The sequence below is a fragment of the Choloepus didactylus genome, chromosome 1, assembly GCF_015220235.1.
Source record: "Choloepus didactylus isolate mChoDid1 chromosome 1, mChoDid1.pri, whole genome shotgun sequence".
NCBI classification, from domain to species: Eukaryota; Metazoa; Chordata; class Mammalia; order Pilosa; family Megalonychidae; genus Choloepus; species Choloepus didactylus.
The window spans coordinates 145260177-145277484 of NC_051307.1; positions in this window are offsets into that span (position 1 = coordinate 145260177).

The following is a 17308-nucleotide window of genomic DNA, read 5'->3' on the forward strand; positions in this document are numbered from 1 at the left end:
CTCTTGTCAGAATGTTTGGACATTAAGCTGGAGAATAATAAGATATGATGAAAACTGCTGCCAGAACAATTTTCCCCACTTCTTGATGTGGGACAGTTCGAAAGAAGAGATGACCTGCCACGGCTGTGCAAATGAACAGGCAGAGGCAGGCAGGACAGACTGGCATAGTGCACAACTACACAGTCGTCTTGTTTATGCCTGATGGTTGGATTGTGTCAGCCCATAAACACCACTGAGTTGCAAACACCTGTGAACTCTGTGCTGTATTTACCTGGGTAAATTTAATCTCCCAACATACCTTTCTATGTGATCCACCCCAGACTATTTGGAAACCATAATGTTGTCATTGATTTCAGTTGCTTTGCATTGGCTTTGTAACCAAAACAGAGAAATCCCTGACACACATTAATTTCTGGTGGGAATTCTGTCTCCTCAAATGGGAAAAAATGATGCGTTGTATGCTTTTTGACTGATGACACACTGATCAATCAAGAGAGAATAAAACCAGGAAGTACAGGTCCTCTGGGGGGGCTTTGAAATTCAAACTTATAATGCAGAAACTTGTTCTTTCTTGTTCTAAACCACTGTGAGTCACCAAATAATAATGGATTAAGAAATTTACCCTCTATAAGAAATTTGCATTTGGTTGGGAAATCTTTATCCAATATTTATGGATCCCCTACTGTGTGCCAACCCTGAGCTAGGAATGGAAGATGTAACGATGGATAAGATGGGGCAGGTACCTCTGAGGAGCTCACAGCCTGGTGGGGAAGACAGAGCACTGCTGTGATGGTGAGAATCGCAGACTGTTGTGGGACCTCACAGGGGAGGCTGCTGACTGGGCAGTGGTCAAGAAACACGGGAGGGTGTCTTCCATTTGTCTCTCCCTCCACTCTCCACCCTGCTCTGTGCCCTGGGGGCTGACATGGAGGGAATGCATCAGTGGACTCCGTTGCCTGATGGCTACTGTTGGGTTTGGCCAATGGGGAGCCCCTGAAAATGTCAGGGGGAGGGAGGAAAGTAAGGCTGGGGTATTAATACTCCAGGCTCCCTCCTTCTAGGATCATTGCAGATGGCTACACCCCCTCCTAAAGGATGCAGCCCCTTAGGTGACCCTCTCCATACCTCTCTCCCCTCTGGGTTCTCCCCTGCTCCTTTCTAGCCTCTGGATTGGTAACAGCATGGCTCACTATAGGACTCTGCGTTCATTTTTGGTTTCCGTCAACACTGCTCACAACTTTATAAGTACTCCCCTTCATAATTCTCCTCAACTGCCCAATGTTGACTGGGTCATCTCTTTCTTGCTGAACACTGACAGTTATGAGTGACAGGGGATGCCTGAGCTGGGTGTGGAACGGCAAGCAGAGATGCTTGGGTGGAAAGCAAGGAAAGGTCCAGTCAGAAGCAACGAGCAGGCAGTGGAAGGAAGAAAGACGGTGTGTTCAAGGAACCAGAGCATCGCCTTGACCACTCCTTCCTCTTCACCCCCGACACTGGCAGGGACACCAAGCCCTGTACTCTCTACCTTCTCACTGTCCACTCCTCGCCATCCCCACCACGCTCACAATTTCTTGCTTCAGTCAATACACCAGCTTTCCAATCATTCTCACATCCCTGCTAACAACCCTTCACTGCCTCTTCATAGCCTTCAGGGAAAATGCAAACTTCTAGGAGGGACTGCACGGCCCTTGAGGATCTGGGCTCTGCTCACAAGTCCGGTGTCCCTGGAAGACTGAACCTGCTGCACCAGCACGTCCTCCAACCACCGTAAGTGAGCTCGTCCCCTGAGTGCCCACATGCAGCTCCCTCTGCCTTCATCACTCCATCCCCTCCATTTGTTCTCTAGGTCCACTCCTCCTCAGCCCACAGAACAAATCTCAAGGCTGCCTTCCACAAACCTCAGGAAGCCTCTGGGGTCACTCACCTGCCTTCAATGCCAGCCCCCCCTCCCTTCTAGGTGAGGCGCCACTGCCATGTCCTGGGCTCCCATGGGGCCCCGTGCTTTTCTCTACGTTAGCCCTACTCACATGATGCTCAGCTGTCCATTTATTCTTCTATCTCCACTCTAAGCTGCAGGCTTCTCAAGATGAGGAGCTGGATCTTATTTTTCTTTATATCCGGGCATGCTACAGAGAGGAGGTCACATAATAGGTGCACAAATAATATTTGTTGACTAGTTGACAAGAGTACAGACAGCCCAGTTATAAAATGGGCAAAAGAAATGAAAAGACAGCTCTCTGAGGAGGAAATACAAATGGCCAAAAAATACATGAAAAAATATTCAGCTTCACTAGCTATTAGGGAGATACAAATTAAGACCACAATGAGATATCATCTCACACCAATTAGATTGGCTGCCATTAAACAAACAGGAAACTACAAATGCTGGAGAGGATGTGGAGAAATTGGAACTCTTATTCATTGTTGGTGGGACTGTATAATGGTTCAGCCACTCTGGAAGATAGTCTGGTGGTTCCTTAGAAAACTAATATAGAGCTACACCCTTTGATCCAGCAATTGCACTTCTCGGTATATACTCGGAAGATCTGAAAGCAGTGACATGAACAGGTATCTGCACGCCAATGTTCATAGCAGCATTATTCACAATTGCTGAGAGATGGAGACAACCCAAATGTCCTTCAACAGATGAGTGGATAAACAAAATGTGATATATACACACGATGGAATACTATGCGGCAGTTAAGAAGGAACAATGTCATGAAACATATGACAACATGGATGAAACTTGAAGACATAATGCTGAGCGAAATAAGCCAGGCACAAAAAGAGAAATATGTATGCTACCACTAATGTGAAACTGTGAAAAATGTAAAACGATGGTTTATACTGTAGAATGTAGGCTGCCCTAGTGATAGAGAGCAAATAGTGAAGGGGGAATGATAATCTAATAAGAACAGATAAGTTATGGAGGGCAAACTTAATGCTCTGGGAATGCTCAGGAATGACTATGGTTTGTTATTTCTGGGGGGGTATGGTAAGAACAAGTTCTCAGAAATGTAGTTATTTTAGGTTATTTGTTTTTCTTATTCCTTTGTTGGGTTATAGTCTGTCCTTTTTCTTGAGGTAGGATAGGAACATGTTGGAAACAATGTAGCTATTTTAGGTTATTTGTTTTTTCTTATTCCTTCATTTTGGTTTTGGTTGAAATGCTGTTTTTTTATTGTTTTTTTTTTAATTTTTTGATAAAGTTTAAAAAAAAAAATATTTGTTGACTAGTGAATTAACTGCAGTGGCAACCAAGGGGGAGAAAAAGGAACGAATATGAAGTTAGGATGGAGGCGGGCGGGATCCAGATGAGAATAAGCTAGGTAGGCCTGACGCAGGAGTACAGCCTTATCCTGAGGGCAGCGGGGAGCTATGGAGGGTCTCAAACGGGCCAGGAACAGTCTAGATATGCATGAGTCAGACAACTGTGAGAGACCAAAGCAATATTGAAGGCAGAAGGCAAAGAAGGCAGGGTAAGGGGGAACACAGTGGGCAGGGGCAGGGTGGGTGCTAAATAGAAAACTCCTTTAGTCCAAGGGAATGAGTAGCTGTGGGAAAAGTTCACTCACAGAGGCAGAGGGAGGCAGGGTAAAATTCTGGCCAGGGATTTGACTGTCCATCCGCACACAGAGCGTCTCACTCTACTTATAAAACCTCAGCCCAGGGAGTAACGAGAAGCCTGAAAACGACCTGTAGAGTAAGAGTTAGGAGCACAGGCTTGGAAATCAGACAGAGAATGAAGTTCCTTGGGGGCAGAGACTTAGTTTTGTTTACTGCGGTATCCCCAGTGTTCAGGACAGGGCCTGGTACACGACAGATACTCAAGAAATATTTGTACCATGTATGAAATCTCAGTTGCACCATTTACTAACTGTATGACTCAGTTGCCTTTTTTGTAAAGTGGGGACAAAGACACAGAGGGTTGGCAAGAGATGTGACATGAGACAATGCACATAAGTGGAATGCTTGGACTACAGTAAGCTCTCAGTCAGTAGAGCAAAGCAAAAAATCCTGGCCAACACCAAATGGAGAATTTCCCTCAAGATTTTATTTCTTTGCCCTTAGCTGTCAAAACACAGTTCCATTCTCCCCAGGGCTGACATCCATCAGGCACAATAGCTACAATGTCCTGGGCCCCAGGAAAGTATTTTATTTCTTTCAAAATTAGAAGAAAAAAGGAATATAATACTAATGGGCATATAATAATGAAACCATCCTGAATTACCAACACAGTTGTAAAATATTTTAAATATTTTTTTATGAGAGAAGGACCCCACACAGCAAAAGTACCTAAAGCTCATGAAAGTTGCAATGTGGCCCTATTTCTCCCAAGATCCTACTCCTATTGTCCAATGGATAATTTGATTTGAAAGCCTCACTCCAAACCAGAAGCCACACACTGTGCCTTGCAGAGCCAAAGCTATGGAAGAATGAGAGGCACTTCCTGGACTGGGTGCTCAACCTGCACAGTGCTGGGTAGTGAGGAGCAATGAAGGAGGGCAGGAAAGAGACAGAGTGATCCAGAGAGAAGTACTGTTTCCCCAAAAACTGGTGATGTGAGTGAATGGGAAGTTCTAATACATGATTCCAGCATGATAGATCCTGTATATCTGGAGGAAGGTGACATTGTGGCAGCATGTCATTTTCCAAGTCACGAACCTGAAACCAAAAGAACAACAACAAAAAAGAAATGCAGATAGGAAGACAAGGAGCAGATAGTGGTATAGTTTTTCCTCTTGACATTTGTAATGTATCATATCAGAATTAGACTATGCTGAAAGACCTAACATATAAGCTCTGAAAGAAAAAACAGTAATAACGTTAAAATGTGAATGGGTTTTACTACACAAGAATCCAGAGAAAATTTTAACCACTTGGGCAAACACAGAAATAGAAGGAAATTATCAGAATGCTGCAATAAATGCTGCCATGTATCAACTCGAGGATGGCATGCCATTAAAACCTACTATAATTTGTCTCTGGGGGATGGAATTATGAATTATTTTTATCTTGATTTTGCTTATTTCTCTATTTTTACAATGAGCACTCATAATTTTTGTTTCTAAAAATCAATACAATTTTACAAACCCAATTATACAACTGGTAATTGTCACACATTGAGGAATTTCTTTCAAAAAAAAATAGAGGTTCATTATAGGGTTGTTTATAAAATTGAAAAACTGGAAATAAGCTTAATGTTCATCAACAGAAGATTGATAAAAGACCCTTAAACAGTCACTACAATAATTGTTTAGGCCTCTATTTATTGATGTGGAAAGACATTCACAATATATTGTTGAACATGATGTATAAAAATGTTCAAAAGATTATGCATAACTTCCTTTTTTAAAAAAAAATTTAATGCCTTGTTTAAAGGCCAGGAGGGATCAACATTAAAATATCAATAGTAATTTTGGGGTATTGGAAATACGGTTTTACTTTCTTCTTTATATTTTTCTTTACAGTCTTTTTCCTTTTTAACTATGACTTGTGTTTTCTTTTCTAACTAAAAGAAAATCAATCACACTATTTTTTTTTTTAATTACAGTTTAAGAAGATTGCCAAATGCTCATCAGACAAAAACTTTTAAGACCCCTTTCCCCTGGACAGCATTTCTCTAATTGAAATCCAATGTGCTTTTAAAAAGAAGGAACAGTAACAACAAAAAATGCCATTGCCACAAACTCAACAACTCCAAAATTTACCAAATCATTTCCCCACCAAAGCTGCTCCTCCTAAACTCGCTTCATTAATTATGACCATTTTGGAGCTCAGAAACTTGTTTGTCAAACCAAGTTGTAGTAGGATGCAACAGCTCTGATGTCCTCATGGCAGAAATGAGATTATGGTTAGGATGGGCTGAGGGGAAGGGTATTCCAGGCAGAGGGAACAGCAAGAACAAAGCCTGGCGGTTGAGAGTACATACACTGTCTTTGCAAAACAGGGAGCAGACCTGAGTGGATGAGTGGAGGGATTGTGGAGGGGAACAGGAGGAAGCACGATAAAGTGGGTCTGTAATCTTAAAGAGGGTCTTGAATATCAGACTGAGGGATCTTTAATTTATCTAGGAGGTGATGGGGACATTAGGCTTTTGAGCATTTAATGACTAGAGAAAATTGGAACTTTAGGAAGACTCACCTGAGGGCTGAAATCATAGAGACCGGTTACACTACTGCTGTTCAGATCTGGGATGAGAAGAGTCTGGATTGGCAGTGGGAGAGGAAAGAGTCAAATGAGAGATCTTCCAAAGGAAAAAGAAAATGAATATTTGGATTCAGGATGTCCATTTGCAGGGAGTAAGCCCAGGGGGTTATCCCACCTCCAGGTCAGGCATAGCCCCTGACATCTCAGACACAAGGGCACTGGGCGATGGCTGTGAAGTGGGTCACTGAGCTCTTGGGCAGGTCCCACAGTGAGGGCCACCACTCATGGCCACAGCACACCTGTCCTGACCCACCTCAGGACATCCCAATGAGGCGGTGTCATCATCATTGCTCTCCTCCTAGCCAGCTAAAGATGAGGAAAACCGAGGCCAGGAACATTTAAATGACCTGTGAAAAGTCTCACAGCTACTAAGTGGACAAGCCAGGACCAGGGAGGGAAATCAACTATTGAGCAGACTCTATGGTTTGGGCAATGGGCCAGGTGCTCATTATTCTTTACCATGGTTAACCCTCACAGTAACCATAATACGATACTGTTCTCTCCACTTTACAGATGAGGAAACTGAGGCTTATGGAGATTAAGAATTTCACCCAAGGTAAGCAACTCATGCCTGTTTCATTCTAAAAGTCAATGTGCAGCTGGTTTGTATATGACAAGTCACAGGAGGATAGAGGAAAAAGTGAAAGACGACCCAGGGCAGTGAGCCAACCCAGCCCAGATGATTGGAGTCAATGAGCCAGGAAGTTCTGATTCAGTCTTTGCTAGCTATAAGGGTAAAGCCAGTTCTCCCATGCTTTCGCCCTGCGGTTTAGCCCAGATCTGTCTCCAATGGTGTTTGAAATCACAGAAGGGCTCAACTTTCCTGATCACGACAGAGAGGAACTCGGTGTTATAAACTCAAAGCAGAAATCCAAACTATCAGAGAAAGATACTTACACTTTGTATGATACTTATTTCCTTAAAAACCAAGCAGCCCTAATGAACTGGCTGTCGTGCCTAATTAGTGGAATGTTCTTTGGACAGACAGAGCTCAGAAACCTCAAACAAAAGTGTGAGATCAGCTCTTTGGAACTGCTTCTTCCTCCTTATGAAACAAAAGGTCTGACGGAAAGCTTTGTGGGCAAGTTTCACCAGCACATTAAATATAATTTTTTCACTGTAGAGAGATCAGTGAAAGAAGAAAAACAAAAGGGACAGAAGACTCCTTGGGAGCTCTGTTTATCTTCTTTTCTGCTGACTTCAGTCTTTTCTTTCCATGCAGGGTAGGGGCTCAAAACTGAAAATCTAATAGGGCTTGTTGGGACCATATTACACAAGTTTACATTGAAATAAGACATTTGTTCCATGCTGCACCTACTTTCACCTAGTTTTCTGGAAAGTTCTTTTAATGATCCTGAGGTCTGGCTACAAACAAACAAACAAATGACAACAACAACAAACAGCTAACATTCATATGACCTAAAAACTGATGTGACCGACCTTGGTGAACTTCTGTATCAGTATACGAGGGTTTCCCACCTCCTATAAGCCCAGCCACGTACACACATTTATCCTCAATTGTCAGCGCTTTTCTCGTAAACCCAATGGAAAGCAATCTGTCACCCTCAGGAAGAAATATTTTATTTTCTCACATCGGACCTCTGGTTTGTCTCCACACAGACACATGGAGAAAGCCTCTATGTGAGAGTCTGAGAACTTGTGCCTTTAAGAGGGTGTTGTTAGTGCCCTTTGTAGGCACATACTTCTCTCACTCCAGCTGGTTTGCAAAGTCCCCGAGGGTAGGGGCCCTACCCTGCACATCTTGGAGCCCCCACATAGAGTCTGGTTTGTGGTAGGTAATCGCTATGTTGGTTCCAAGTTAAAGCCTGAGAGAGGAGGTCAGGGAGATAGCTAGAGGAGTGGGCATGAGAAAGAAAAGCCAACCGCAGAGGAACCTGAGCACAGGCTGCTTCTCAGTCCCCGTGATAACGCCGACTTGGATGTGATTTTGCCTCTGAGTTCCAGGGGGTGCAGGAACAGAGCCCAAAGCAGTGTCAGGTGGCTGCAGCGGGGAGACAGGCGGCAAACCGTTTTTCAGCTACTTAAACTGGCCAGAGCGAAAGGAGAGAGGGTTTAAAGAAAGAAGTGAGTCTCACTTAGCGCTTCCTGCCAAGGTCCGATTCTCCTTGGAAATATTTCTGTGAAGTTTCAGCAATTAACGAAGTCCTCCGCTTCTTGGCTGTGGATGACGCTGATCTGTGGCACTGTCCCTGCGTCCTGGCGGGCTTTGAGAGGGCAGAAAGGACACTTGCCTGAGCACAGGGAATTTCATATTTAAGATGGGCTGTCTCAGCTGCTATTTTGGAAACAGTCTGCCACAACCGTGAGAGCTTCTCTGTGATATTGCTCCTTCGTAGTCGACACTCTACATTTTGTTGATAACTTTTTGTTGTTTTTTTCAAGAGGTAGCCCATTTGGATGTAACTCCTTGTTTGCAGTAATGATTATAAAACAGGCTTATTTAATTTATATTTAAGCAAGAAGCCAGGGTCACTGATCTTCATTTTGAAGAGTAAAATGCGTATGAAAAAACCAGGCAGCATTTTATATAATGCTCAGTAGTAAGGGTGGCTCCAGAATTTCTATATAGGAGGGACTTAGGGTGCCAATATGTTTGGAAATAGAAGAGGAGGCTGGAGACTGAATTTGCATTGCACCTTTTAAAAAGTGAGAAAATCTCAGTTGTCCATATCAAAGAGTTGAAATGGGGTGGGGTTTGACACAGACTGGAGTGGGGATTAGAAATAAAGTCCCCCTAACTACAATCTCTACGCCCCCACTCCCCTATCCTGGCTGCTTAGCTAAATCCTGCATTTCATCTTTTCCCAAGGAATGTTTTGTTCATTTTTTGCATTTTACTCTCAAATTCAGCAACCAATTTTGCTGATTTTCAATACATTCATGTCAACCTACAATTTGAAATAGCAATATGAGTTATCTTTGACTCTTCTCTTTTGAACCCACCTTATCTTCTCCATCCCCCACAGTCATAGCCTAGAACTAGGACCCCACCCTCTCTCTCCTAGACTATTATGAAAACCTCCTGCCCTTCCTCCGATCCATCTGTTGCCTGAAGGAACATTCTTAATGCATATGTGGGCATGACACTTCTTTTTAGAAATCTTTGGGCGTTCTCTGCAGCATCCACAGTCTGACATCCTGAGCTTGACATCTCAGGGCTTTTATGATCTAACCCCTCCCTAACATTCTTAGAAAACGGAAATCCTTCTTTCTGTTGTTGTGGAGGGTAACAATGTAATGAATTTGTAAAGGTCTTATGGATTTTCAGCACTCCACAGCTGCCCCAGATGACTTCTGCTTCCAGGGAGCGATCTCTGCCCCAGGAATAATGGCCATCATTTGATTCTGCCCCCAAAATGAACTCACTTAGGCTCTTCCCAAGGACAGTCATATGAGGTAGCGTGGGTTCAAACCAGGACAGGTCACGTGGCATTCCTTTCTAGGTATATACCTTTACCCAGGCAAAGGTTTATGGAATTTCTTTCAGCATTCTGAAAGCTTCGAAGCACCAAAATAGAAACAGCCATTCTAATTACAGGTACTATTCAGAAGCTGTTTACTTGAGGACAAGCCTATTAAACAACAAGAGAAAGAACTCTACATAGGCCCAGTTGAGCCCAGAATTTGTGGGGGGTTCATTTGTGCTAAAAGGTCACTTGCGTACTTTGTTTTATATTTTGCAACTGAGGCCTGTGGGACGATGCTTTCTCTTAGGGCTTTGAGATCCACATTGTTCGTCTATGAAAAGAGGAACTGAGTTGAATGCAGTCAAATGCTGATGCCGAGAGAGACTCAGCCAAACTGGAAAGGGCCAGCCCTTTGCAAATGGTCAGGGAGATGAGTTTTGCCTCCAGTGCCCCAGCCTCCTCTTTTGGGGCTTTCCATGATACCTCAGCAGGGTGATGTGGGGGCAGAGTCAACATTGTGAAGTAAACAGAACTGAGTTCAAATCCTTTAGATAGATGGTCTAGAGTAGGTTTGTCACCTAAAGACCCAGGGCCAAATCCAGCCCACCCCTGATTTTATAAACAAAGTTTAGTTGGAAGAGCCACCCACACATTCATTTACATATTGTTTATGGCTCTTTTTGTGCTACAACAGCAGAGCTGAGTAGCTGCAACAGAGGCCATATGGCTTGCAAAACTTGACGTACTTACTACTTGGTCCTTTATAGAAAGAATGTGTAGACCCCTGGACTAGTGCAAGTAATCTGACTTCAATTTTCTTATACTTTGGAAGCCAATAACTCTATTCCAAAAGGTTTTATGCTAATGCTAATGGGTGTTCAACAAAAATAAATAAGTACGTTTGAGAACTCTAGATTTACTGCACGCCCTCTTAGAGCCTTTAAAAAGCCAATGTTCACTAGGAATCTCAAATAAGGGAATCTGGCATGCATTTCTCAAATTAAACTAACCTTGGAACCTGTGCCCATGAGTAATGTACAAGAGTTGATCTTCAGACTGGGATGCACATACCTCAGGGTACAATAAGACTTTCCAAGCAATACAGAGAGTTCTGAAAGGAATCAATTTCCAGATCTTAATTCCATGTGAATACTTTCCTAAAATTGATATGCCTGAGTTTAAGCTGGCTTTTCCAATATTTTGGACTTCTCCCCTTCAGAAGAGAGACACTCACTCCTCACCCACTTTGACTCTTTCCATAGGGCTTTGCCTGTTCCTTTAGAGATAAATCATGGAACTCCTAGGGCCCCTTGTTCTTACATGGACATTTGTGAAGCCTGAAGCTTTGTATTAATGACGTGTTTGGGGCATGCTAAGACACTCTTAATTCATAATAGCTGAAGTGGTACAGTTTTGTGGTGCATATTGTGAGATTATCAAATGTTTTCAGATGCATAGATAAAACCCTTAGGTAAAAATTTTACATCCTTTCTTTCTGATTTGGTGTTCTTTAACCAAAAAGCAGTTAAAACTTATTTTATCAGATCATATTGTGGAATATTTATACTAATTGTGATCAGTCCTTACCTGATTCATGTTATCAAATATTGAATATTTTCTATTCCTATTAACAAAGAAAAAAATCCTTAAATTCATGATGAAAAATTTTAGATGCTGACTTAAAAATGTGTAAAGGGTACATGATCTTTCAAAATTCTTTTCGGAGGTAGGTGAGAAAAAATGTTTGGAGGCCCATGTCTTGCAAAACTAATTTTCTCAGAACTCCCTTTGGGAAACACTAAATTAGCCTGTATAGGAAGAGCCCATCCAAAGCCCAACATACAGCAGCTACCTAACTTACCCTTCTCTCTCTCTTCCCTCTCTCCTTTCCCAGCCAGTCTGATCAGTGCTTTCAGGCTCTCTCTTCTCTCTCCATGAATCCAAAATTGCTCTCAGGAAATGGCTCAATGATTTAATTCACACTAAGGGGAGACATATAATTTAGGAGCTTGCACATGCATCACCCAGCATTTGCGTTTTAACCTTGGAGAAAATACAAGCCAATGGAAGAGGTATGGAGGTCTTCAGGAGTTGCCCTTGCTCTGAGAAATCAGGCCACTGAAAGGGACTGCTTACTTCTGCAGCTTTCCTTTGCAGGCGATTTTTCACTGGGATGAGTGGGTGCTTCTCCAATCCCAACCAAACAGTGATTGGAAAGAGCAGCCTCGGGACATGGCTCTACCCCTGTGGACTGGGAAGCTGAGGCTGCAGGCGGCTTCCTGGATCCAAGGAGCATATTCCCTTTGGAAAGATCACTTGGGGATAGGTGGGTTCTTTCAGGAACGCTTCTGTGCCTTCTCCTGGCACCACCCACTCTCAACCAGCTTGTGGTTATTTGGGGCTCTCTTACATTCTCAGAAGTTAGAGGACAATCGGGAAAAAACAATTTTGTGACTTTTCTCCACCCTCAGAGATAAGTTCAGCAAAAAGTTTAGCAGAGCACAAGAAATTCTGACCCACTCCCCCTCCACACACACACCCCTTCAGGAAAGCCCAGAAAGCAAATCAAACACAAGGCTTCAACACTCCCACCATTCACCTTCTAGACATCAATACTGGCCTTGCACAGCCCCGTGGTCAGTGTTGAGAGTGGGCCACTGCCTGCAAAGAGTAACCCATCATCCTAAGAGGACTGCTCTAAGGTAATATTCTAAACAACCATCCTGGAGAAGCCAGGAGGATTTATTTTCCAAAAAGCCTGACTCCCCAAACTAAAGGTCTTTTTATCCCATCTCAACCCCTCCTATAAACTTCCTCTCTTCACTTTCCCTTAATGCAGTGATCAATACTATGCTGAAAACAAACCAACAGAAAATTCCTCTCAACTTGGCAATAATAAAAATATAATAATAATAATGGTGTTTATTCATGTACCTGATATCTAGAGGTAATTGGTGTGGCAGGTCAGGTTTCATCCAATAGACAGACAACGCCACTACTTTCTGAAGCTACAGTCATAGAAATGGGCTCTTGCCACAGAACTCGAGACTGGGGAAGAGACTCTTCCACCAAAGCACGCTTAAGGAGATAGGCCAGCAGGGAGTTCATCTTGGTAGTCTCAAGGTCTGCTTGGCTTTTAGAAACTCCACCTGGATGCCAGGCAACTATCAGGCCCTTTCCTCCTCCTTCCATCACTCTTAGATTCAAAGTTCACCTACTCCTGACCCATTTCTTCTTCTTTTTTTTTAAATGCTATTTTATTAAGATATATTCACATAACATATAATCCTTCAAAGTGTACAATCGGTTGTTCATAGTTATGCATCATTCACAATCAATCTTTGAACATTTTCATTGCTCCAAAAAATAAAATAAAAATTAGAATAAAAAAGAACATCCAAAGCATTCCATTCCCCTCCACCCCCATTGCCTGTCCCATTTCTAACTGAAATAAAAAATAATAGACAACCCAGGACAGAGGCCAGATACCACCCGAGGAGCAGGTGGGAACCTGGACAGAGCAAGGGGTGGGGGAAGGGGGTCGATGAGATTGTAAAGGACAGAGAAGTTGGGGTGGGCATGCGGGAGAACATCGATGGAGGATGTTCCCTAAACATCAGGAAGGTCACAAAGTGTGCCCTCACAGTCTGCACTGATGCCCAGGACCAGGCTAGGATTGGTAGCAGCTGACTAGAGCAGGGATGCCACTCCAAAACCTCTTCCTTCCACCTGGTGCTCTCTGGGTAGACTGGAAACATCCTTGAACCTGAAGAAACAACGTTTGACCTTCCTCCAGCATCCCACCTCCCTTCTCCAATAACGGCCGGGATGTATCAGTCAAAGCAGAAAGTTACAGTAGCCTTGAAAATAGTCACAAAAGGCTACCAGCCCAAAACTATGCTTAACCATCTTCCAACACGTTTGTCAGTCAACATTTACGCAATTCTTCACTTTTACAGATTGGAGAGCTGAGGGCAGTCAGTACTAGCAGTCAGACCAGAGAACAAATTTGGGGCCATTGGTCCTGCTCCCAATCTTCTTCAGATTCTGATTCATGGCCTGAATGAACCAGGTTCAACCCAATACCCTCCAGGTTGAGGCCTCCTGAAAAATTACAGGGATGAACCCAACACTTTGCATCAGCTCCTCTTAGACAATCTGGCCAGAGTTAACAGCTCCCCTCTCACCGAACACTCTATGGCTCCTTTCATGAGCTCTAGCAGATGCAACAAACAAATCAAAACTTAAATATCAAGATTATTATTACTGCTTAATTTTTTTAATTTAAATTGTTTTATTGAGATATATTCACATACCATACAGTCATCCACAGTGTACAATCAACTGTTCCAGTACCATCATATAATTGTGCATTTATCACCACAATCAATTTTTGAACATTTTTCTTACTCCAAAAAGAATAAAAATAAGAATAAAATTAAAGTAAAAAGGAAGACCCAAAGCATTCCATCTCTCCCCATCCCACCTTAATTTTTATTTACTTTTTGTCCCCATTTTTCTACTCATTCATCCATACAATGGATAAAGGGAGTATGAGCCACAAGGTTTTCACAATCACACTGACTGCTTCAGTTTTTAATGTGAAATTAAAACCCATTCTGAGCTCTTACAATGTAGTAAGTGTTCTATAATTGTACTTACTGATAGTGTCCTGATATTGAACACTTGGGAATAGATATAATAAACAAAGGATGTCGCACATCTTAGATAAAACTACTTTCAAGTCAATCAGGCATGAATTTGAATGTGGCTTTGCCACGATTGGGCCATTTAAATTCCCTGAGCCTCAGCTTTTGCCTAAGTAAAACAGGGATAAAAATACCTGCCAACTAGGGTTGTTGTGAAAATTAAATAATATAAGAATTTTTAAGGGCCTAACATAATACTCGAATATAACACACCTTCAATAAATAGTAAATATTATTATTATACTACATTAAATAACTCACAGCATAATGTAATCAGAAGATCCAGGTAAAATTAGGTTACAGTGATTCTTAAAACACTCTCTTTTTTCTTCCTTTGTGCATTGAACAGTATTTATTAAGCATCTACTCTGTACCAGACACCATTCTAGTAGCTGGAAGTACAAAGGGAGCAAAACAAATAAGGCCCCAGCTCTTCTGGGCAGAGAAGCAGACAACAGAAAAGGAAATAATGAATAAAGAAGATAATTTCAGATATTCATAAGTGGCAGGAAGAAGATTAAACAGGGTGATATAACAGAGACAGGTCAGTTATTAGGGAAGCCCCTCTGAAAAGATCGTAATCAAGATGACATCTGAGAAAAGAGGAGGAAGGGTATAGGAATGTCTAGCAGGAAGACAGAGGAAACAGCAAGTATAAAGGAATGAGGTGGGATCAAGGCTGGCCTGTCAGGAGAGCAAAATGAAACAAGTGTGGTTGAGTGTAATGAGGAAGAGGGAGATAGAGTGTGAGATAAAGTCTGAGGACTAGGCAGGGGTTCTCAGTTCCTAGCCCAGCTGTGCCCTCAGCTAGCTGTTTGGCTTTGGATAAATGTCTTAAGCTCAGTATTGCCATCTGGAAAATGGGGGAAGCGAAGTTGACTATGATAATCTTTAAAGGCCCTTCAACTTTATGATTTTAATCAAATATCGATTGAATGCCCATGGTGACAATACTGGAGTTAAGTATACCTCTCACAGATTGTTCAGTTTTGTTTATTTCCTTGTTTGTAAGTATATTGACTTTACTAATACAACCATCCAGCCCCTCAAACGTGAAACCCTTTACTCCTCTTATCTCAAAGTACTCCTTTGGATTAGTCATGGCCAAAAAATTAGCTGGCCACAGACGGTTTTTGGTTCTTGCTTCAAACCACTAGCAGCTTACAGACAATCACAGGAACCTAGTTTTAAAAAATCTATTTTTATTGTTTTGGACCATGTCTTCTTGACATTTTTTAAACAACTGAGGAATACATATAGAATAGAAAAACTCTGACACTTTCTATTTCGGTTCAATATCATCAACTCACATGAAAGATCATCCTGAAGAGTCAGAATGAGTGTTAAAACACTTTTTGCAAATCTTCATCTTGAATATTAAAACAACTTTGAGCCTATTCTAGTGCCACTCTCTTTTCTAGGGATTTAATATGCAGTTGGTCCACCAGCAGGGTAAATGTACATTAAAGAAATGACAAGTCACTTACCATCATCACAGTGACCTAGCTAATATAAAGTCAGAAGAGGCTGTGACAATTCCATGAAATCCCGAGCCATCCAGATCAAGAACCTCTCAGAGGCCATTCTGGGGCTCTCATGCCACCCAGAGTACACAGAGCTTTGTGGGGCTGCCTAATGCCTGTGAACCCTGCTGCTCCGGTTCCAGGGGATGCTGGTTCTGGCTGCCTTCCCAGCCTTCACAGGGGCAAGGGAGTACAGGCCTAAACCACTCTCAGATCCCACGAGCTTATCTGGTACTTTCCTTATGTTTCCCCTCACCCCCTGCCCAGGGGCTCAGCCTAGAGGAGCAACCAGGCCCTGGCGACTGCTTCTCAGGTATTACCAGAGTTTTCCTAACCCCCCTTTACCTCCCCTACAACACCCCTCTTCCCCCACCCCAAACCAACCTGTGCGTCTTTGGACGAGTGAGCTTTAGAGGGAAAACTTGCTCTTTCTCATTAGGTTTCTCTATGCCCCCTTAGCACTTAAACTTTCAGAGCCAAAGCCTTTTCTTTGCAATAATAACTTGAGTCCGTGAGACTGCACGCCTCATGGACGTAATGGGGCAAAGGGAAACACAGTGGAGGAGACACTGGTCATTTCATCCAGCCATATCTACTCCTATCAGAGTATATAACCTATGCTTACTATCTGTATTCCAACATGATATAACATACATGTATTTAATACACATATAGGCATGATGCCAAAAATTGTAGTTTTGATCTATGGAGTCATACTTCTGCCCAATTTTTGAATATTCAAGTCATAAGCATTTTTTATTGTTTCTAATTTGAGGTTTGTAGGATTTTGAGGAAAAAAGAACCAGATGAAGATAGATGATTGATAGAAAAATAGAGACAGGTGAGAGAGGGAGAGCAAGCCATATAGATAGATGGAAGAGAAATATAATGCATTACTGATCACCAATTGCAGGAGAAAAGGGAGCAAGAATGTCTGACTCAAGCACTCTATAACAAACAATGACTTAATTTAACCTGAACCATCATCTTTAGCTTCATTAACAATCTCATTTTCATCATTAATAAGAAATGGTAAAAAAAATAGTGCTCAAATACATGGTAAATATAAGATCACAGATTTCAAATAATGATGTTGATTGGACTTAAGATTTAAAATCATTGGCTTATCATGAATAAAACATTTCAGAGCACTAATCAGACAATAAAGGATTTCTAGTCCTTGCACCAGATGCCACAATTCAGGATGTTTTTCTTGGTATGAAATTACCTCCAGGCTAGACTCACATGCACTCGGAAAAAATCAGATGATATAGTATCTTTCTACACAAACTGTATGTAAAAGGAGTTGTTGAAAAAGAAGCAAATAAATCTTAGATTGGATTGCATAAAAAGTTGTGTGTGTCTTTTTATGGCTGAGTAGTAATCATTGTTTGCCAAAGTTAAACATCTTTAACTTATTGCTACTAGTCTAAGGAAA